At 37.8% G+C, this 24,295-nt stretch overlaps 1 long non-coding RNA gene across 3 annotated transcripts; it reads right to left on the reverse strand.

Annotated features, from left to right (window-relative positions):
• Positions 1 to 4,433: 4,433 nt before the first annotated feature.
• On the reverse strand, positions 4,434 to 12,351 carry LOC145905869 (uncharacterized). Of its 3 annotated transcripts, XR_014402787.1 has the most exons (7): positions 12,130 to 12,351; positions 11,927 to 12,072; positions 6,245 to 8,473; positions 6,072 to 6,168; positions 5,703 to 5,855; positions 5,144 to 5,273; positions 4,434 to 4,883 (listed from the first exon to the last, which is right to left on the reverse strand). It is a non-coding gene; the product is annotated as an uncharacterized LOC145905869 (long non-coding RNA). The 3 variants fall into 3 exon arrangements; XR_014402786.1 differs by having other exon boundaries at positions 11,927 to 12,351; XR_014402785.1 differs by having other exon boundaries at positions 6,245 to 6,372; positions 11,439 to 12,351.
• Positions 12,352 to 24,295: the final 11,944 nt, after the last annotated feature.

Genomic DNA, 24,295 nt, shown 5'->3' on the forward strand with positions numbered 1-24,295 from the left:
GGATTTCAATTCGGCTCAAAACATGATCTTCTTTGCGGTGATGAAAATATATGTTAAAATGTTTTAACTAAACGAGGGTTACCATCGACATGGACTACAAAATAATCACGCTGCTTTTTGGTATCGGATTTGTGTCACAAATTCGGAGGATGTTTTTAGTTTTCGCCAGGATGGTTGACCTTTTATTTTGTAGCCTATGTGAAAACGTCCAGCAACGCGCCATACAATTAATAATCTGTAGGCTATTTTAACATAAACAAATGAGCACGATGAGAGGCGAAAACTAAGGAAAACTAAACACGCAAGTCCATATAGGCCTACTCGTGAAAAAAACACAAATCTTACAATTAATCACGATATGTAGATGATTGGCAGATTGGCAGGAAAATTACAACTTGTCTTATTGGTATTTCGACTTGTGTTTCAAACAAGAAGATTTCACGCCTTTCAACGCACAAAATATTTAGTAACTACCAAAATTTCGGTGTAACAACGTAGCCTACAACGCCACTGTTTTCGCCTATTGTAATGACAGGTGGACAACGAAACTCCATCACCTGGACGCGAATATGAGGTTTATTCCAGTGCTGTTCCATTTATTGGTATGTTTATATTAGTCTGTCTGCATTATTTTAGTTTTTCAGATTTTTTCTTTGTTTCCCTTATACAGTAGAGGCTTACATGATATACATGTATTTTTATGGCATATATTTGGCCTATGATTGCACTGCTCATACAACGAAGCCACATTCCGACCGACTAAACAAATTCAAAATAAAATATTTATGCAAACTGAACTGCCACAAAAATGAACAGAAAACAAAAGTATCGGGCATTTTTGGGCTACATGTGTTTTTTTGGTTTCCTATAATTTCAGCCCTGAAAGCTGTATTAGTTTTCGTTTTCAGGCAACCCCCACCTTCTTCCGGACGCTCATTATCAGATATACAAATGCATGCGCACCCATAAAACTAGATAGTTTTGCGAGTCAAAGAGTAGGTTTTATTTGAAAGTAAGGAGAAATGTTTTTGTTGCGTAGATGACTTTCCGCGGTCACCGATAGAGCATCCAACCTCGGATGTTCTGTTGGATTAATCGTGATGGATTTTCAATGTCAAGCAGCAAGATATACCTTGTAACCCATCCCAAGGCTTATTCACATGATTGTATGGAGTTTGGCATGCTGTACATTTTGTGGAAGAATCGGTTGTGCAAAATAAAATCCCTTTTTGGTAACGTTTGTGAATATATTTCAATGGCACTCCCTTTTGTTGTGAGTGTTGGCGTGCGCCCTAATTCCTTTTTTTTTGTTGAAACTCTTTAAGCATGCGGATTAAACGTTTCATTTAGAAAATTGTTAATGGCAGTAAACGATTCAAAACGTTTGTAGGTTTAATATAACAAATTGTCTGTTGCTAATAAATCAGCTTCCAACGTGCTCTATGCTCTCTTTCATTAAAGCGTTGGTTAATATTCCCAACAAGTTGAGGGTAGAAAGGGGGAGAAGTTGGAATGTGCCCAAAATCAAACGATTAGGATTCGGCTAAATCCGAATACCTGCACGGCTGCACCCAAAAGGCTACTCAGCGGAGTCCGAATATTTCATGACGTCATAAATTTGCATATTGGACGCAAAACATTACACGCACCATATACATTTTCGATGTAGCAACATATTTTTATTCAGATGTCGTTATTTACGCGTTAAATTTGCCAGGGTTTTCTTCGTATAATCCCATATTCGTGTAAAGCTCCCAACGACAATGAGCGATTCTAGAACCTTTGCTTAAATTTGGGTAAAACACAAAAATGTAAGATTCGATGTCAATATTCGTATTCAGTCTGACGCAGCCCCACAGAGAAGTATTTTGGTGCAAAATTTTGAACCTTTTTTTGTGGGCATTCAGACTAACTTTGCTTTCACAGGATAAAAATTGGTAACATCTTTGTGTGCCCTTTTAAAGCGTGCATATATGAACTATAATGCTTGCTGGTACACTGCTTTTGTAAGAGACTGACTGGTAAACGACTTTATTAGCACGAGCTTTCGCGAGCTTGATCTCGCTTCATCAGGTGCAGCAAATGGCGTGACAAATAAAATGCGGCGCTAAAAACAAGAAAGATAAAAGAAAAAACGCACGAAGAGGTGATCATTGTTGGTCACTTAGTGCCTGTGGCATCTTGGTGCGTGTATAGTGACTCATGTAGCCCCAGTCTCTATTGAGACCGTGACTGACTAGAGTCAAACTTAGTGCACCAGCAAGCATTATAGGCATAGACCAGAGACGGACACGGCAAATTGAAGAAATTGATACATGAACTATGTAAGGTTGGCCATTAAAACGCTGCGAGATGTTTTTTTACCACACCGGGATTTGAACCCAGGATATTCTGGCAACGAATCCCGATCGGGTTTTCACGCCTCTGCAATTATCAAATCTAATTATACATGGGTCTGGCGCTTGACCAAGAAATTGTATCACGATTGCATGAAAATAAACTCTTTGTCCCCCATCGCTTGGCACTCCAAACCATCACAAAACTTTGGCGATAAATTGGACATTTTGATAAAACCAAACATGTAAAACTTTAACTTAGGATCTAATTTTTGTTTACCCGCGAATTGTACCTGACTTGGAAACACAAATTTGTACGACTGTCTTCGCATGACTCTACAGCCAAAATTCCCGAGCACACGACTGCTTTAGTCGACCACAAATGTCACATTAAATGAAGATTATTATTTAAATGAAGTTATTAAATGAAAGTATGAGAGTTATTCGTATAGCAAACAACAAAACTTGTAACTAAATAAATTTCGTTTCGTAATTCCGTATGCCTGAAATCAAAATTTCGTAGTAATTCTGGTCCGCGGGATAAACTATAACGGTTTGTTATGGCTCGCGACTAAATAAAGTTGAACCACACTGACTTAGGCATTTGGGAGGGGCGATGGCCCATTTGGCCACTTCTTGGTTAAACTTTTAGATAATGCGTTCTGAAACCTCCTTTGATCCAACACTATTTCAGATAAATCATTTTTTTTAAAGATGAAACAACTTCAGCAGATGTCCATCAGCAAAAACAAGGGCTGAGTTATTAATTTAAATCGAAATAGAATCGAAATAGAGTTCGATATCGAAATAGAATCAGAGTGGCATCGAATAGAATCGTATGGAGTGGTATTTTAACAATGCATTACATCGCTTTTTAAACACGCTTGCAACGATACACAAAGTAACTTCTTCAAGTAAAAAAAGGTGGTCCAGTCATGGCGTCCTAGTACACTGTAGAGTCCAGAAAAGACGGATACACTGAAATCACGCCAAAAGATTTTGGAAAAACAAGTGTTTATCAAATATAAAATAATGGATGTAAGTCAAGTAGCGAATCACAAGTTCCATCGGCGCCGTTGTATTGATTTCGATCTCGTAGAATGTGTAAGGTAAAATGCAGCTCTCCAGAAAACATATCTGCAAAACACGCTAAGGAAAAACTTTCATTTAACTTTGGATAATGAAGCAAGTTTCGTTATCAATCCAAGATAACGCCCAATTCCTCATGAGAAAAAAGGGTTTACGTAATATAGCAAGTCCAATTGTAGCTCAACGTATGTTAGTACAGTTAATTTCCGGCGCAGTACAATAAATTGTTCCACTTTGTGTTACTCTTGCGACTACAAACTTCCTTGAGGGCAACTATAACGCAAGCATGTACAGTTCATTATCAAATACCATTAGGGCGAATCCAAACAGGAGTGTTCCGCTACGTTTATGTTTACAAGCGTAGCCCAAAAGAGAAAGTTCTTGACCAGTTAATTGTTGGTTGGTACTGCGCCTATTTCGGAGGCAACTTGAATATGTCTTTCAAATATATAGCGCAAACTAAAGTATAGTATTAACATCCAGGACCTTTCAGTATCAAGGAGTTGCATCAAACCATTTCAAAGTATATTAAAGTATAGAAAGTAACGAAAAAAGTTATGCTGTTTGGGGTGAAGCGCAAGAAAAAAGGAGCAGTGTTTTCGGCAAGTTGAAAGCTTAGGATCACACGGTAAGTCGTACTGACAAACAATTTACACCCAGTAAACTGCAACGATAGAACCTCAGATGGCTCAAAACTTTATCGTGAGGCGTGGAATTCGTTCCTAAATCTCACTTTGGAGTTTATTGTCTATTTTAGTGTTAATACCTTTTTCAGTAATCTAATATTCTCAGTCGTCCCTTCCGATTCAATATATTATTAGGCCTTGTAAATCCAAACAGTTATACGTTACAGACTTAGTAATGCATCGAATCTCGTGGTATCGAATACAATAATATAGAATAGCCAAGCACCAGCTATTTACAAATTTAAATGCATTCAGGACTTGATAACACACTGCCATCAACATTGGTTTGTATTTAATTTGCTTCACCAGCGTCCGAAATCATTTAGGCAACCAACGAGTCAGACGAAAAAATCAGGAACCGATTCTGGTTTTGGGCGGGTCATAGAAATAAAAAGCAGTTTTTATCGACTTTCAGAAGATAGAAGAAAAATACAGTAAGTGTCGCACAGCCAAAAAACAAACAAAAATCATGTTGGTATGGTTGGGAAAAGCGTTACAAGAAACGTATAATATTTGCGGGCTTGTTTTTTACAATGCAATATTTAATTGTTAATTTCAAATCCAACACTGCGCCAGTACGGAGCAAAAATACACGATATTGTTATGTTTTCCATAAAAAAAAAAAAAAAATTTCACTTCCGTTTTTTAAACAAGACGAATGTATAAATTGAATTTTTGAAAATACAACACAACCATGTCATTGAAGGAAGAACTTGTCAAGTTTGGCGTTAACGTTAAACGTAGTGCCACTAATCTTATGAAGGTGATCCAACTGAAAAAAAAAAGAAAATAAAACTAAAAGTTCACACGGCTTACAATTGACATTTAAATGCAGGGCCTGGATTGCTGCCAGATATTTGGGAGAAAAAATAAAAGGGACATTGAAGAAAATTATGAGGTATGCAAATCTATACTTTTGCCACAGATTTTGCACTCAATACATGCTGTTCTGAATAATTTGCAGAAAATTTTTAGTGCATAATCTGTGTTTTTCTTTTTCTTGTGAACTTTATATGTGAATAGGTTACTTACATGATGTGTAAAAATAATAATGTGTGTGTTTTCTTCTTCTCTGGAGATTTGTCTGTCCTCATTTCCTAGAACATTACTTCTTGATTCCTCCAAAAATATGCAATAATAGTTGCTCCATTACATGTAGAAACTATGTGGGAAAACACTTCTATTAATTTTTAGGATAAAAACAGACATTTAAGTCAACTTTGCACATGCTAATTAGGGAGGACCGGGGATAGCTCAACGGTTTTTGAAAATTGCTCATATATTTTTAAAATTATGTAGGACATTCCTTAATTTAATTTCGTTGCGAGTAGTAAAGCATTCCCAAAAACAGAAAGTTTTTTGTTCGTTTTAGCTCACTTAATATTCCCAGTTAGTTCGTTTTTAAAACAGGTCTCAAATGTACTAACATCGGACATGATTGGGAATAGTTCGAAAAGTAAATTTCAACAGACATTTGTTTGCTTGTTAAAACAATTACTCCAATTTGATTAACTGTGACTGATATAGAACCTCACACATATACAAATTGAAAAACTTGGTTTCACTGAAGTGTAACTTGGCCACTATATACCCTGTGAAACTGTTGAGATCCTGTAGCTCAGTTGGTAGAACGTTCAGTCCGGTCAGCCCAGGGTCATGAGTTCAAACCTCACCGGGAGTTTGATTTTTCCGATCTTTCTCTGACTTGTCAGGATTTGTGGCTGATCCAGCTTGGCTGCGTAGCCTGTAAAGATCGAAATATGGAGCTGAGATCACCAATATAAAGGGCCTACGCAGTGGGGCGACCCTGTCTGATATGCGAAAGCATGATAATGCTTCTGCATGTGCAAATAAGAAAGTTTTTAGCCTGTAATTTTATAAACTTCACATATAGAGGACCACTTCCCAATAGCTGTGCATAAAAATGTATTGTAATTATTCCCAAACAATTATGACTTACCATTTCAGAACTATCTGCAGCCCAATGAAAACACAGGTTTTATAGCAGATGAAGGTAATGGACATTCAGTAATTCATCAGGTAAGTTTTTTAACACCCTAAAATTACATGATCAACTTTCAATTTGCTTATTTAAATTACCAATCATATGTGAATTTGCAATAACACACTCACCAGTCTAAACTACAATGCTGATGCAAGGATTTTCCTTGGAAGGATGGGAATAATGGACTTTTATCATAATTATTTTTCTGGGTTATCGCTTTGTTGTCAGTGTGAAGTGTTACATGGTACACATAAAACTGTAAAAAAATTATAATTTAATTCATTACCACATTATAAATTCTAATTTATTTTTTAGTTAAAGTAAGACCATAAAACTGACAAAACAAAAACGATTTTTGACGCTCCTCACTAAAATGGTTAAATAGTGTTGGACAATGCAAACAGGAGTAATTCAGAATTGATAAATTTGACCCATCTTGCAAAATGTTAATAGTTACAAACAAAACATGTGTCCTATTGTGTATAATGCACATGTAAATCATGGTTAGCAAACTGCTTGGTTTTGGAACTAATGCGGCAGAGCGCTTCGATGATAGTAGACAAATCCTGCAGAAATGGACAATAAAAATTACTCTTGAAAGGAAATAATTGGTACCAACACCATCTTGGTCGAATTAAGTTAAATGGTGGAATGGCTTTCAGCACAATCACACATCAGATGGGTAAAGTGGGCCAGTATATTTCCTAACAATGACAAATTGCTGGAAAAAAACTTTTCAGACTATCAACCGAACAACTTCTTGAGAAAACCAAAGTGTATGTCTAAACTGTTACGATAAAAGTCAGAAACTTAGGGGGAAAGTTTGGGAAGGTTTTGCTAAACACAATTATCAATAAACTAACGCCAGAGCTTAAAAAAGTAGGGGACAGCCGTACATAATCAGGAGAAAGATGGTTAATGGAATGTTTTGTCCCGAGAAGGTCATCACCACATACAAGTAGCACTACTATGCCCTTGGTTGCAAATACTGCAGTACATCAGATTCCGGTTCAAATGGTAACTTGTCAAAACGGAAATCTTTTGACGATTTATAGATGACATAATCTTGTCGTACAAGGATAGATCAATCAGAAAACACCCTAAAACATTTTCAACAATCACAGACTGCACTTAATTTTTAGAAGAATAAACATGACACAAGCATGCAGTGCACTTGAATCTTTGGACATTTGCCATCTCAAAAAAGATTCGTGGTTGGGTTTGAAAGCCAATGACTTCGTCAAGATGAAAAGTGTGGGGCATACATTTATCTATGGAACGTCACACCATTCTCAACACATCTTTAGAGCAATTGTATATAGAGAGTCTATAAGAAAATGCCGCCTAAACGTGGAGCAAGAAGACTACATAGCAAACCTCAATTGTCTTCAGAAAAGTACACCATTTCAGAATTCCCAAAGCGCATCACAAAAAGGCTCACCGCAGTTGCTAGTAATTGAAAGACAAATTTTTAAAAGTTTGCGTCCAAGCACCAGTGCATATATTGGGGGTACATTCTTCCCATGCTATATGTCTCTTTAAATCAAAGACAGAAAACTGGAAAAAAACAGGACATTGCATAGCTGGCCAACTTTCTTCAGAGCAACTGTTCGAGGCCACATGGAAGCTGTGGCCTATGTGGACAATTCAAGGGTCCTAAAAGCATGGTGGATGAGTTTCACCATGTCAGCACTCTGTCTCGTTTGGTGAGGCTCCATGAGCAACTAAATATGCTATGATAAACATGTGCGACAAACAAAACAAGTTTTCCACCAGATGGAATGAACACCTGAAAGAAAATGGCTAACAACGGATCGAGAAAAAATGAGGTGGTGTCTGAGTTTGTTCACACCAATTATCGCGTTTGGGTTGGGCTAAAATACGTACCACAGCAAGTATGAATACAACCCAAGCGCCAGACTATCTGTCCTTTGGCATGAAATTGTTTTTGGGAAAATATACGAATCGCAGAAAGTTGTCGCGAACACGACTTATCTGGAGGTGAAGAATGTCTAATTGCACATGACATAAGAGTTTATCTCCAAGTTCCTTTAGAAGCATTGTTTTGTGACAATGGGGCATTCTTTGTCTGTTAATTATTTTGTCACATTTTACTTGCAATAAATGCTGCAGTAATTGCTAAAAAAATATTTAGTTTGTCCAATAAAGTTTTACTGAAACCGAAACGAGTTTAGCATTATGCATCAGTCAAAGCTGTTTAAATATTTCTCCGCTGCAGCAGCTTCTACAATGAGTGATACAGGTTGTTCATGTTAAGAGTCAGACACATAGAAATCATCTGAAGTTGTTTTGCATCTACATTCTTCTATACAGGATCCCATTGGCCAGTTTGCATTCTATACACAAAGAAAAGCTATTACTTATACAGGAGCCATGGATACCTACCAGAAAGAAAAGCAGTCAAGAGTTTTATCATCTTTTTTCAATGGATAAGGCAAAGGATTTTGAAAATGCCTTCACATTAAATCATGGTGATGTTGTTCAGCAGATGGAATTACATTCAAGTGAAATGGATAAGTTACACTGCGAATTTTTGACAACCATTAGGTTATGTGGCGCAGTGGCGGATCTAGAAAAAATATGAGGCGGGTGTTCAGTTTCGGTATTTAATTAATGAAGCCGTTAGATGCGGTTACAATTTTTTTTGGACATTTACTGCATGTAAATTCAGCTTTAAAAACAGACACCTAATTACAATAGTTAAGCGAAATATCGAACAACTTCTGCGAAACACAAGACTTTTTAATTGCTTTTGTGCATGAGCGCTTGTCCAGTTTAACGAAAAACGCAAAAACAAACCCTATGTTACGAAACAATGAGATTGCATCTGCATGGGCGTATCTAGACCCCTCGGACCCCCGCCCCCCCCCCCCCTTTTGTGAACTATTTTTGTATGTTTTGATAGCTGAACCGCCTAAGGACGAAATGTCGTTTCTAGTGGTCCGATTTTTGTAATGGCAAGCGGTTTTCTTGTGTGTAAAGTCAATTAGTTTAGTTGTTAAACACGTTGCCAATATTATGCATGTTGAAAACAACTGTTAGCGCTCGCATAGGTGCAAAGAGGAATATAAGGTCACTGCTTGGAAAATAGTTTTTATTTGTATGTTTTCTTGATAACGTAAGCCCACATTTGATCCCTTTTGGTTGCAAATATATTCAAGCCTTTCTTTGGAAGTAGTACTAATAAAACTATGGCGCAAGCACTACCGCAAAAACTCGCATCGAGTGTTCCATAGCGTTACACAATTGCACAGGCCAGGAAGCCACCGGTTATGTGACGATTTGCGCCAACACTGGCGTTCGTATTTTGCAATGCTCGACCACAATTAACCTTAGTTTACACCGGAAAATCGGGGAATTCCCAAAAAAATTCTGGATACGCCTATGTGCATCTGTATCATCAACGAGTATCAAGTATTGTGGTGGAATCGTTTTTAAACTGTGCCTATTAAAAACAAATCTGTAAAGGTATAGGACGTGGTCTTGCACCATTAAATCCACATAGATGTTTCAGCGTTAGATAAACATTTGAAAATACATTAAAAACAGACGAAATACAAAATACTCGTTTAGCTGCATATATTATCAACAATTATATCAAACAATTATAACTCTTACAGCGTGCAGCTTCTGTATACAAATTGTTGCAGAAATAAACAAATAAACTTATAAGGTCGCGCTTTCAAAAACGGTATTGTTAACAGTTATTTACCAACGGCACAACAAACGATTGTTTCATAAGCGGTCATCGCTGCGTGAATGCAGCGCTCGCGACTGAAGAACAAAGCAACTGCGGAGACGAACGCTTGGTCCAAGTGTTCATTCCTGAGTAGCGGGAAATTAACCGCACTTTTACACCCCTTTAAAACAATGTCCAAAATGCGGAGGGGGGGTGTTCTGACACCAAAACACTCCCCCTAGATCCGCCACTGAATTGTAGCGCACAGTGTTCATGGTCACCATGACGACAAACGTTTGGACTCCCACTTCTCGGATTCTTAGTTGATATATGTGGAGACCAAATTAGAGAAAAGTTCATACAAGACATCAACAAGGCAGTTTATTTTTCAATTATAGAGGACAAAACTACTGATGTTGTGGGACATGAGCATCTTTCTATTGGGGTGTGTTATGTCAGCAAGAAAACTGAAAACCCAACCCACTGTGAATACCATACTCACGCGGTCAGGGTTACAATGGAGCAGCAAAAATGTCTGGGCAATTTGGTGGAGTTCAGGCTTTGATTTCCCGGTCCCTCTAAAAACCCATTGTAGGCATTGAGGCTAGGTATTGTAAGTGTCGTAGACATTGTAGGCATCAACTCAATGCCTGCAAGGTCTATTATGCCTACAATGCCTAGACTCAATGCCTACGACACCTACAATACCTAGCCTCAATGCCTACAACACCCACAATACCTAGACTCAATGCCTATGACACCTACAATACCTAGACTCAATGCCTATAGACTCAATGCCTAGACTCAACGTGTACAATGCCTACAACACCTAAAATACCTAGACTCAATGTCTACGATGCCTTTAGACTCAATGCCTAGACTCAACGTGTACAATGCTTTCAACACCTAAAATACCTAGACTCAATGTCTACGATGCCTACAATGCCAAGGTGCATACAATTCCAAGACTCAATGCCTACAATGCCTAGACTCGATGCGTACAATGCCTACGATTCGTACAATGCCTACTATGCCTTCGATGCCAACAATGTCTAGACTCAATGCCTACGATGCCTACAATGGCATTTTAGAGGCACCCTTGATTTCCCAGAAATATCCACTGGCACTGTATATGCACTGCTCCTCACACAGTCTAAATCCTGCTTTGGGTCTGTGTACAGTGCGGGACAGACACCATGCATTAAAGATAATGTCAGTCAATTTTATAAAGGCTTACTTCCAAATGTCAGTTAATTTTGGAATCAGCAATTCGACAAGAGTTTGCTAATGACCCAACCATGAAGTCTGTACTAAAAAACAAAACCATGTGCAAAAGACATTGGTGCAAAAAGTTTCTGAAATTTCCCCAATAATTCCCTGATTTATAAGAATAACATGTTTATTGCTATTTCATGAAAAACCAATGGTTTGTCCCCACAACAAATATTAACATCACATGGCCTAGAAAAAATCTTTGACACCCTATCAAATCACCAACCAAAACCTAGTCTCTAAAAACACAACTAATTCAACAGACAACTAAAATGTCAAACAAAACGACATTTTAAAAAGCAAAATAATTTAAACTTACAAAAAGCAAAACAATTGAAAAAACAACTCACCGACTTCATAAACTCGACGATGCGAAAAAGAAAAGATTAGTTTCCTACATATACATAATACGATACGGGATACAGACAGACAAGGAACCCTAATTTTATCCACTAAGTGGCGCTACTTTGTTTCCTACATCTTTTTTTATTTTTTTTTTATATTTTTTTTCCTGAACAAGCACGGCACAAACATACACCACTAAAGACGATATTAATGAAATACAGGCAGAATAAATTACTCCTTTGAAACCTAAATTGGTTAAATATAAGAAACAATTTTCTATTTTTGAATTTGCCTAATTTCACTCGCCATAGAATACTGTTTATATTTTCTATGTAAAAATCCCTCTAAATTCCCTTTGGAAAATACTAATACACCATAACACAGCCAGATGGCAAACCCTGATCCGCATATGAGTCTAAGTATTGCACAAATTCAAGCGAATATATAATAAATACAGTTTGGGTGCACCAGGGTATGCAAATTTAAATGTTACCCCATTTTTTCATTTTCTACATACACCGCAGTGTAGACTCTGAACTCCCGGCCTGCGAGGGCCAAGTCTCATAAAGGGTAGCCAGCTGTTTTGAATCACGCCGTTTCCTTTTCCCAGTGTATTAACATCACTGTAACGACGGTTTTCTATAAAAAATCCACGATCAACAACACAGCCGACAATAAACGCTAGCAAGCACTTACCAACTGTTTTTTAACAGTCCACGTTTACTTATGACAGCTTAATTTGCAGCAAACAAATGAACAATAACATTTAAGTCAAAATTATCTCCTGAAAGGGGTAAATAAACAATTTAACAGACACAAACTATTTTACCCTACCAGCACGCTGCAAACAAGTGAACTAATCACCACCATACAACAATGGCATTCGAAAAGAAGTGTTACGCATTAAGATCATTGTTACGCCACTGTCAATTACACATAATGAACGTGGGGGGGTTACACGCAGCATCCCCCATGTTTCACAAAACCAAACTGCACATCAGATGAGAAAACTTGCTGTTCCTTTGAATATCAATTTTAGATACGGTCACATTCCATAAACCCTGGAAAGCATCTTGAGGCACTCTTCATAATTTATATTGTTTTCTCCTTAAAATTGTATTTTACAATGATGTTACCTAATGGCCGATTTATGAGGTTATATTTTGTTGCAGGATAGCAACTGGCGTTGGTTTATGGTGGGTGGAAACCTGGCATATGGTTTTATGCAGGAGATATACGGAGATGCAGAACCGATAGATGGTAAAAACAAATTTTAATTGTTGATTTTAGACAGCAACTGATTCTTACATCACGCAGTTACTGGCAGGAAGTATATTTTTGCGTAGTACAGTATGTGCGTTACATATCAACAAAAATCAGTAACTTTAAATAAGAATTTTCTCCTATTGAGGTTATTTCTCTAAAACATGAATCAGTCGTTAAAGGTCAATTGTATACTTTTTACAAAAATATACTTTTGTATACACTGGGTATATGCTACGAGTTGCTGGGCAAAACACATTTTTGATGAAACCATCGTTATAAGCTTTAATTGTTCGATTCAATGGGTGACAAGACACATTTTGTGGATGACAAAGCAAAAATGTCGTGTCTCGATGCATTTGGCCAAGGGTCACTATACTACAGCGCGCGGGATGGATACGACCGGAAAGGCTAATCTTGATACCCAAACGAAAAAATTGTGTTTACATTGCACTGTCCAACAAATGTTGGTTTTATTCTGCAAATCACGATATTTTAGGCAATTTTTGCATCTTGTTTAGAACCTTATTTTAAATTTAGAATTTTCTGGCCCACAGGAATAAAGAAAAGCAGTCAAGAGTTTTATCATCTTTTTTCAATGGATAAGGCAAAGGATTTTGAAAATGCCTTCACATTAAATCATGGTGATGTTGTTCAGCAGATGGAATTACATTCAAGTGAAATGGATAAGTTACACTGCGAATTTTTGACAACCATTAGGTTATGTGGCGCAGTGGCGGATCTAGAAAAAATATGAGGCGGGTGTTCAGTTTCGGTATTTAATTAATGAAGCCGTTAGATGCGGTTACAATTTTTTTTGGACATTTACTGCATGTAAATTCAGCTTTAAAAACAGACACCTAATTACAATAGTTAAGCGAAATATCGAACAACTTCTGCGAAACACAAGACTTTTTAATTGCTTTTGTGCATGAGCGCTTGTCCAGTTTAACGAAAAACGCAAAAACAAACCCTATGTTACGAAACAATGAGATTGCATCTGCATGGGCGTATCTAGACCCCTCGGACCCCCGCCCCCCCCCCCCCTTTTGTGAACTATTTTTGTATGTTTTGATAGCTGAACCGCCTAAGGACGAAATGTCGTTTCTAGTGGTCCGATTTTTGTAATGGCAAGCGGTTTTCTTGTGTGTAAAGTCAATTAGTTTAGTTGTTAAACACGTTGCCAATATTATGCATGTTGAAAACAACTGTTAGCGCTCGCATAGGTGCAAAGAGGAATATAAGGTCACTGCTTGGAAAATAGTTTTTATTTGTATGTTTTCTTGATAACGTAAGCCCACATTTGATCCCTTTTGGTTGCAAATATATTCAAGCCTTTCTTTGGAAGTAGTACTAATAAAACTATGGCGCAAGCACTACCGCAAAAACTCGCATCGAGTGTTCCATAGCGTTACACAATTGCACAGGCCAGGAAGCCACCGGTTATGTGACGATTTGCGCCAACACTGGCGTTCGTATTTTGCAATGCTCGACCACAATTAACCTTAGTTTACACCGGAAAATCGGGGAATTCCCAAAAAAATTCTGGATACGCCTATGTGCATCTGTATCATCAACGAGTATCAAGTATTGTGGTGGAATCGTTTTTAAACTGTGCCTATTAAAAACAAATCTGTAAAGGTATAGGACGTGGTCTTGCACCATTAAATCCACATAGATGTTTCAGCGTTAGATAAACATTTGAAAATACATTAAAAACAGACGAAATACAAAATACTCGTTTAGCTGCATATATTATCAACAATTATATCAAACAATTATAACTCTTACAGCGTGCAGCTTCTGTATACAAATTGTTGCAGAAATAAACAAATAAACTTATAAGGTCGCGCTTTCAAAAACGGTATTGTTAACAGTTATTTACCAACGGCACAACAAACGATTGTTTCATAAGCGGTCATCGCTGCGTGAATGCAGCGCTCGCGACTGAAGAACAAAGCAACTGCGGAGACGAACGCTTGGTCCAAGTGTTCATTCCTGAGTAGCGGGAAATTAACCGCACTTTTACACCCCTTTAAAACAATGTCCAAAATGCGGAGGGGGGGTGTTCTGACACCAAAACACTCCCCCTAGATCCGCCACTGAATTGTAGCGCACAGTGTTCATGGTCACCATGACGACAAACGTTTGGACTCCCACTTCTCGGATTCTTAGTTGATATATGTGGAGACCAAATTAGAGAAAAGTTCATACAAGACATCAACAAGGCAGTTTATTTTTCAATTATAGAGGACAAAACTACTGATGTTGTGGGACATGAGCATCTTTCTATTGGGGTGTGTTATGTCAGCAAGAAAACTGAAAACCCAACCCACTGTGAATACCATACTCACGCGGTCAGGGTTACAATGGAGCAGCAAAAATGTCTGGGCAATTTGGTGGAGTTCAGGCTTTGATTTCCCGGTCCCTCTAAAAACCCATTGTAGGCATTGAGGCTAGGTATTGTAAGTGTCGTAGACATTGTAGGCATCAACTCAATGCCTGCAAGGTCTATTATGCCTACAATGCCTAGACTCAATGCCTACGACACCTACAATACCTAGCCTCAATGCCTACAACACCCACAATACCTAGACTCAATGCCTATGACACCTACAATACCTAGACTCAATGCCTATAGACTCAATGCCTAGACTCAACGTGTACAATGCCTACAACACCTAAAATACCTAGACTCAATGTCTACGATGCCTTTAGACTCAATGCCTAGACTCAACGTGTACAATGCTTTCAACACCTAAAATACCTAGACTCAATGTCTACGATGCCTACAATGCCAAGGTGCATACAATTCCAAGACTCAATGCCTACAATGCCTAGACTCGATGCGTACAATGCCTACGATTCGTACAATGCCTACTATGCCTTCGATGCCAACAATGTCTAGACTCAATGCCTACGATGCCTACAATGGCATTTTAGAGGCACCCTTGATTTCCCAGAAATATCCACTGGCACTGTATATGCACTGCTCCTCACACAGTCTAAATCCTGCTTTGGGTCTGTGTACAGTGCGGGACAGACACCATGCATTAAAGATAATGTCAGTCAATTTTATAAAGGCTTACTTCCAAATGTCAGTTAATTTTGGAATCAGCAATTCGACAAGAGTTTGCTAATGACCCAACCATGAAGTCTGTACTAAAAAACAAAACCATGTGCAAAAGACATTGGTGCAAAAAGTTTCTGAAATTTCCCCAATAATTCCCTGATTTATAAGAATAACATGTTTATTGCTATTTCATGAAAAACCAATGGTTTGTCCCCACAACAAATATTAACATCACATGGCCTAGAAAAAATCTTTGACACCCTATCAAATCACCAACCAAAACCTAGTCTCTAAAAACACAACTAATTCAACAGACAACTAAAATGTCAAACAAAACGACATTTTAAAAAGCAAAATAATTTAAACTTACAAAAAGCAAAACAATTGAAAAAACAACTCACCGACTTCATAAACTCGACGATGCGAAAAAGAAAAGATTAGTTTCCTACATATACATAATACGATACGGGATACAGACAGACAAGGAACCCTAATTTTATCCACTAAGTGGCGCTACTTTGTTTCCTACATCTTTTTTTATTTTTTTTTTATATTTTTTTTCCTGAACAAGCACGGCACAAACATACACCACTAAAGACGATATTAATGAAATACAGGCAGAATAAATTACTCCTTTGAAACCTAAATTGGTTAAATATAAGAAACAATTTTCTATTTTTGAATTTGCCTAATTTCACTCGCCATAGAATACTGTTTATATTTTCTATGTAAAAATCCCTCTAAATTCCCTTTGGAAAATACTAATACACCATAACACAGCCAGATGGCAAACCCTGATCCGCATATGAGTCTAAGTATTGCACAAATTCAAGCGAATATATAATAAATACAGTTTGGGTGCACCAGGGTATGCAAATTTAAATGTTACCCCATTTTTTCATTTTCTACATACACCGCAGTGTAGACTCTGAACTCCCGGCCTGCGAGGGCCAAGTCTCATAAAGGGTAGCCAGCTGTTTTGAATCACGCCGTTTCCTTTTCCCAGTGTATTAACATCACTGTAACGACGGTTTTCTATAAAAAATCCACGATCAACAACACAGCCGACAATAAACGCTAGCAAGCACTTACCAACTGTTTTTTAACAGTCCACGTTTACTTATGACAGCTTAATTTGCAGCAAACAAATGAACAATAACATTTAAGTCAAAATTATCTCCTGAAAGGGGTAAATAAACAATTTAACAGACACAAACTATTTTACCCTACCAGCACGCTGCAAACAAGTGAACTAATCACCACCATACAACAATGGCATTCGAAAAGAAGTGTTACGCATTAAGATCATTGTTACGCCACTGTCAATTACACATAATGAACGTGGGGGGGTTACACGCAGCATCCCCCATGTTTCACAAAACCAAACTGCACATCAGATGAGAAAACTTGCTGTTCCTTTGAATATCAATTTTAGATACGGTCACATTCCATAAACCCTGGAAAGCATCTTGAGGCACTCTTCATAATTTATATTGTTTTCTCCTTAAAATTGTATTTTACAATGATGTTACCTAATGGCCGATTTATGAGGTTATATTTTGTTGCAGGATAGCAACTGGCGTTGGTTTATGGTGGGTGGAAACCTGGCATATGGTTTTATGCAGGAGATATACGGAGATGCAGAACCGATAGATGGTAAAAACAAATTTTAATTGTTGATTTTAGACAGCAACTGATTCTTACATCACGCAGTTACTGGCAGGAAGTATATTTTTGCGTAGTACAGTATGTGCGTTACATATCAACAAAAATCAGTAACTTTAAATAAGAATTTTCTCCTATTGAGGTTATTTCTCTAAAACATGAATCAGTCGTTAAAGGTCAATTGTATACTTTTTACAAAAATATACTTTTGTATACACTGGGTATATGCTACGAGTTGCTGGGCAAAACACATTTTTGATGAAACCATCGTTATAAGCTTTAATTGTTCGATTCAATGGGTGACAAGACACATTTTGTGGATGACAAAGCAAAAATGTCGTGTCTCGATGCATTTGGCCAAGGGTCACTATACTACAGCGCGCGGGATGGATACGACCGGAAAGGCTAATCTTGATACCCAAACGAAAAAATTGTGTTTACATTGCACTGTCCAACAAATGTTGGTTTTATTCTGCAAATCACGATATTTTAGGCAATTTTTGCATCTTGTTTAGAACCTTATTTTAAATTTAGAATTTTCTGGCCCACAGGAATAAAGAAAAGCAGTCAAGAGTTTTATCATCTTTTTTCAATGGATAAGGCAAAGGATTTTGAAAATGCCTTCACATTAAATCATGGTGATGTTGTTCAGCAGATGGAATTACATTCAAGTGAAATGGATAAGTTACACTGCGAATTTTTGACAACCATTAGGTTATGTGGCGCAGTGGCGGATCTAGAAAAAATATGAGGCGGGTGTTCAGTTTCGGTATTTAATTAATGAAGCCGTTAGATGCGGTTACAATTTTTTTTGGACATTTACTGCATGTAAATTCAGCTTTAAAAACAGACACCTAATTACAATAGTTAAGCGAAATATCGAACAACTTCTGCGAAACACAAGACTTTTTAATTGCTTTTGTGCATGAGCGCTTGTCCAGTTTAACGAAAAACGCAAAAACAAACCCTATGTTACGAAACAATGAGATTGCATCTGCATGGGCGTATCTAGACCCCTCGGACCCCCGCCCCCCCCCCCCCTTTTGTGAACTATTTTTGTATGTTTTGATAGCTGAACCGCCTAAGGACGAAATGTCGTTTCTAGTGGTCCGATTTTTGTAATGGCAAGCGGTTTTCTTGTGTGTAAAGTCAATTAGTTTAGTTGTTAAACACGTTGCCAATATTATGCATGTTGAAAACAACTGTTAGCGCTCGCATAGGTGCAAAGAGGAATATAAGGTCACTGCTTGGAAAATAGTTTTTATTTGTATGTTTTCTTGATAACGTAAGCCCACATTTGATCCCTTTTGGTTGCAAATATATTCAAGCCTTTCTTTGGAAGTAGTACTAATAAAACTATGGCGCAAGCACTACCGCAAAAACTCGCATCGAGTGTTCCATAGCGTTACACAATTGCACAGGCCAGGAAGCCACCGGTTATGTGACGATTTGCGCCAACACTGGCGTTCGTATTTTGCAATGCTCGACCACAATTAACCTTAGTTTACACCGGAAAATCGGGGAATTCCCAAAAAAATTCTGGATACGCCTATGTGCATCTGTATCATCAACGAGTATCAAGTATTGTGGTGGAATCGTTTTTAAACTGTGCCTATTAAAAACAAATCTGTAAAGGTATAGGACGTGGTCTTGCACCATTAAATCCACATAGATGTTTCAGCGTTAGATAAACATTTGAAAATACATTAAAAACAGACGAAATACAAAATACTCGTTTAGCTGCATATATTATCAACAATTATATCAAACAATTATAACTCTTACAGCGTGCAGCTTCTGTATACAAATTGTTGCAGAAATAAACAAATAAACTTATAAGGTCGCGCTTTCAAAAACGGTATTGTTAACAGTTATTTACCAACGGCACAACAAACGATTGTTTCATAAGCGGTCATCGCTGCGTGAATGCAGCGCTCGCGACTGAAGAACAAAGCAACTGCGGAGACGAACGCTTGGTCCAAGTGTTCATTCCTGAGTAGCGGGAAATTAACCGCACTTTTACACCCCTTTAAAACAATGTCCAAAATGCGGAGGGGGGGTGTTCTGACACCAAAACACTCCCCCTAGATCCGCCACTGAATTGTAGCGCACAGTGTTCATGGTCACCATGACGACAAACGTTTGGACTCCCACTTCTCGGATTCTTAGTTGATATATGTGGAGACCAAATTAGAGAAAAGTTCATACAAGACATCAACAAGGCAGTTTATTTTTCAATTATAGAGGACAAAACTACTGATGTTGTGGGACATGAGCATCTTTCTATTGGGGTGTGTTATGTCAGCAAGAAAACTGAAAACCCAACCCACTGTGAATACCATACTCACGCGGTCAGGGTTACAATGGAGCAGCAAAAATGTCTGGGCAATTTGGTGGAGTTCAGGCTTTGATTTCCCGGTCCCTCTAAAAACCCATTGTAGGCATTGAGGCTAGGTATTGTAAGTGTCGTAGACATTGTAGGCATCAACTCAATGCCTGCAAGGTCTATTATGCCTACAATGCCTAGACTCAATGCCTACGACACCTACAATACCTAGCCTCAATGCCTACAACACCCACAATACCTAGACTCAATGCCTATGACACCTACAATACCTAGACTCAATGCCTATAGACTCAATGCCTAGACTCAACGTGTACAATGCCTACAACACCTAAAATACCTAGACTCAATGTCTACGATGCCTTTAGACTCAATGCCTAGACTCAACGTGTACAATGCTTTCAACACCTAAAATACCTAGACTCAATGTCTACGATGCCTACAATGCCAAGGTGCATACAATTCCAAGACTCAATGCCTACAATGCCTAGACTCGATGCGTACAATGCCTACGATTCGTACAATGCCTACTATGCCTTCGATGCCAACAATGTCTAGACTCAATGCCTACGATGCCTACAATGGCATTTTAGAGGCACCCTTGATTTCCCAGAAATATCCACTGGCACTGTATATGCACTGCTCCTCACACAGTCTAAATCCTGCTTTGGGTCTGTGTACAGTGCGGGACAGACACCATGCATTAAAGATAATGTCAGTCAATTTTATAAAGGCTTACTTCCAAATGTCAGTTAATTTTGGAATCAGCAATTCGACAAGAGTTTGCTAATGACCCAACCATGAAGTCTGTACTAAAAAACAAAACCATGTGCAAAAGACATTGGTGCAAAAAGTTTCTGAAATTTCCCCAATAATTCCCTGATTTATAAGAATAACATGTTTATTGCTATTTCATGAAAAACCAATGGTTTGTCCCCACAACAAATATTAACATCACATGGCCTAGAAAAAATCTTTGACACCCTATCAAATCACCAACCAAAACCTAGTCTCTAAAAACACAACTAATTCAACAGACAACTAAAATGTCAAACAAAACGACATTTTAAAAAGCAAAATAATTTAAACTTACAAAAAGCAAAACAATTGAAAAAACAACTCACCGACTTCATAAACTCGACGATGCGAAAAAGAAAAGATTAGTTTCCTACATATACATAATACGATACGGGATACAGACAGACAAGGAACCCTAATTTTATCCACTAAGTGGCGCTACTTTGTTTCCTACATCTTTTTTTATTTTTTTTTTATATTTTTTTTCCTGAACAAGCACGGCACAAACATACACCACTAAAGACGATATTAATGAAATACAGGCAGAATAAATTACTCCTTTGAAACCTAAATTGGTTAAATATAAGAAACAATTTTCTATTTTTGAATTTGCCTAATTTCACTCGCCATAGAATACTGTTTATATTTTCTATGTAAAAATCCCTCTAAATTCCCTTTGGAAAATACTAATACACCATAACACAGCCAGATGGCAAACCCTGATCCGCATATGAGTCTAAGTATTGCACAAATTCAAGCGAATATATAATAAATACAGTTTGGGTGCACCAGGGTATGCAAATTTAAATGTTACCCCCATTTTTTCATTTTCTACATACACCGCAGTGTAGACTCTGAACTCCCGGCCTGCGAGGGCCAAGTCTCATAAAGGGTAGCCAGCTGTTTTGAATCACGCCGTTTCCTTTTCCCAGTGTATTAACATCACTGTAACGACGGTTTTCTATAAAAAATCCACGATCAACAACACAGCCGACAATAAACGCTAGCAAGCACTTACCAACTGTTTTTTAACAGTCCACGTTTACTTATGACAGCTTAATTTGCAGCAAACAAATGAACAATAACATTTAAGTCAAAATTATCTCCTGAAAGGGGTAAATAAACAATTTAACAGACACAAACTATTTTACCCACCAGCACGCTGCAAAACAAGTGAACTAATCACCACCATACAACAATGGCATTCGAAAAGAAGTGTTACGCATTAAGATCATTGTTACGCCACTGTCAATTACACATAATGAACGTGGGGGGGTTACACGCAGCATCCCCCATGTTTCACAAAACCAAACTGCACATCAGATGAGAAAACTTGCTGTTCCTTTGAATATCAATTTTAGATACGGTCACATTCCATAAACCCTGGAAAGCATCTTGAGGCACTCTTCATAATTTATATTGTTTTCTCCTTAAAATTGTATTTTACAATGATGTTACCTAATGGCCGATTTATGAGGTTATATTTTGTTGCAGGATAGCAACTGGCGTTGGTTTATGGTGGGTGGAAACCTGGCATATGGTTTTATGCAGGAGATATACGGAGATGCAGAACCGATAGATGGTAAAAACAAATTTTAATTGTTGATTTTAGACAGCAACTGATTCTTACATCACGCAGTTACTGGCAGGAAGTATATTTTTGCGTAGTACAGTATGTGCGTTACATATCAACAAAAATCAGTAACTTTAAATAAGAATTTTCTCCTATTGAGGTTATTTCTCTAAAACATGAATCAGTCGTTAAAGGTCAATTGTATACTTTTTACAAAAATATACTTTTGTATACACTGGGTATATGCTACGAGTTGCTGGGCAAAACACATTTTTGATGAAACCATCGTTATAAGCTTTAATTGTTCGATTCAATGGGTGACAAGACACATTTTGTGGATGACAAAGCAAAAATGTCGTGTCTCGATGCATTTGGCCAAGGGTCACTATACTACAGCGCGCGGGATGGATACGACCGGAAAGGCTAATCTTGATACCCAAACGAAAAAATTGTGTTTACATTGCACTGTCCAACAAATGTTGGTTTTATTCTGCAAATCACGATATTTTAGGCAATTTTTGCATCTTGTTTAGAACCTTATTTTAAATTTAGAATTTTCTGGCCCACAGGAATAAAACCAATAGCCTACAACATACTCACGAAACGAAAACAGACATTGACTTTTTGTGTTGCAGGAGAAATACTGCGGGTTTTTCTTCCGCCGGAACCGGTTAAGAGGATGTCTATCATTATGCCTCCGACCTCAGATACTGATAACTGATTTTAAAAATTTTTAAATTATTGTTGATTTGGCTTCTTGGTAAATTTCTTTGGACAATAATAAATTTTGTGCTTATATCTGTCGGTTTGCAAATCGTAATGTAGTGCTAGTAGGCGGAAGTACCTCTGCCGTCGAAGATGAATATCGAGCAACCTATGAGGTTTGGTAATATTTCCTCAAACTTTAACTCATTGTGTATCCTACATGAGCAAGTACTGCCTTCTGACGCGGATACGCGTATTCTGTGTGCAGCAAAAACGAACAGCATGTTTGTTTCAAAGCTTTTCAGCAGTGCAGAGCGGAGATGGGCATTCTGCAATACCGTATTTTACATACGCTTCAATTTACCAAAATACTTTTTATCGGAGCAATGGTTTAGGAGACTCTGGTGGTTTTAGATTTTTTATTGAGTGGGTTTATTTACCAGTACAAAACAAATACATAGAATCAGAGTGGATATTATCAATTATCGCTACTATGTGTAGAGGCGAAACGAAAAAATATTGGGAAACACACGATAGCGCATTGTTTTAACTTTTAAAGGAAACAATAACCTAAATATTTTTAAACCATAGCGGAATTGCATGTTAATGTTAACTAAATGGTTGATTGGCAAAAGCACCTAGCTTAGAAAAAAAACTTGAAATTAAAGGATTGGTAATCAGCAAACGCATGGATCAACCTACTTATATTGGCAAACATGGGACGATGATATAGTGACCAATAGTATAGCCATGAATAGGAAAGGGACACAAATTTTGGGTGCGTGGTCGATTTAGGCAAGGCCAACGGGGCGACTGGAATCGATGTTTACACACAGTGTGGCCACAAGAAAGTTTCACAAACTGTGGCTGCATATTTAGAAAGTCACATTGGCATGCCAAAGCAAATGTAACCACCACGCTGGAACTGTACATGAAAGTAATAAACAGTGCGATTGCTCGTTTCTTTTGGTAGCATTTTTATGATTTACACAAACTGGATGGGAAACAGTCACAACAAGCCATATTTCATAGGGTCTTGGTCAGAAAAATGACGCTGAACATGTCTGGAGCAACTATACTTCGTTTCCTTTTAAAAATAAATGTTCAACTTACCAAATTTGTTTCCATTTGCCGTTAGTATTTCTATACGTGTTATACAGTGAGAAATCAATGGGACGATCGGTATCAATGTAACAATACCTGCCCTTTTACGGGTTGTTTCCATTACCATTCAATCACAACGACAATGTCTTTGAATTCAGCTGACGCGCATCGTAGTCGTTGGGCACCAAACACGTTCTTTTGCCACACTACGATACTGCCTTAGTCAGTGGCCTGAGACTGGGATTCTATGCTTGATGGTGCGCTACGTAAATATGTGACTGGGTTAGCAACATGTAAACCTGATGCTATTTTTGCGCCTGGGGGTTTCACACTGAAG

Source organism: Ascidia mentula, chromosome 6 (assembly GCF_947561715.1).
Source record: "Ascidia mentula chromosome 6, kaAscMent1.1, whole genome shotgun sequence".
In the NCBI taxonomy this organism is placed as follows: Eukaryota; Metazoa; Chordata; class Ascidiacea; order Phlebobranchia; family Ascidiidae; genus Ascidia; species Ascidia mentula.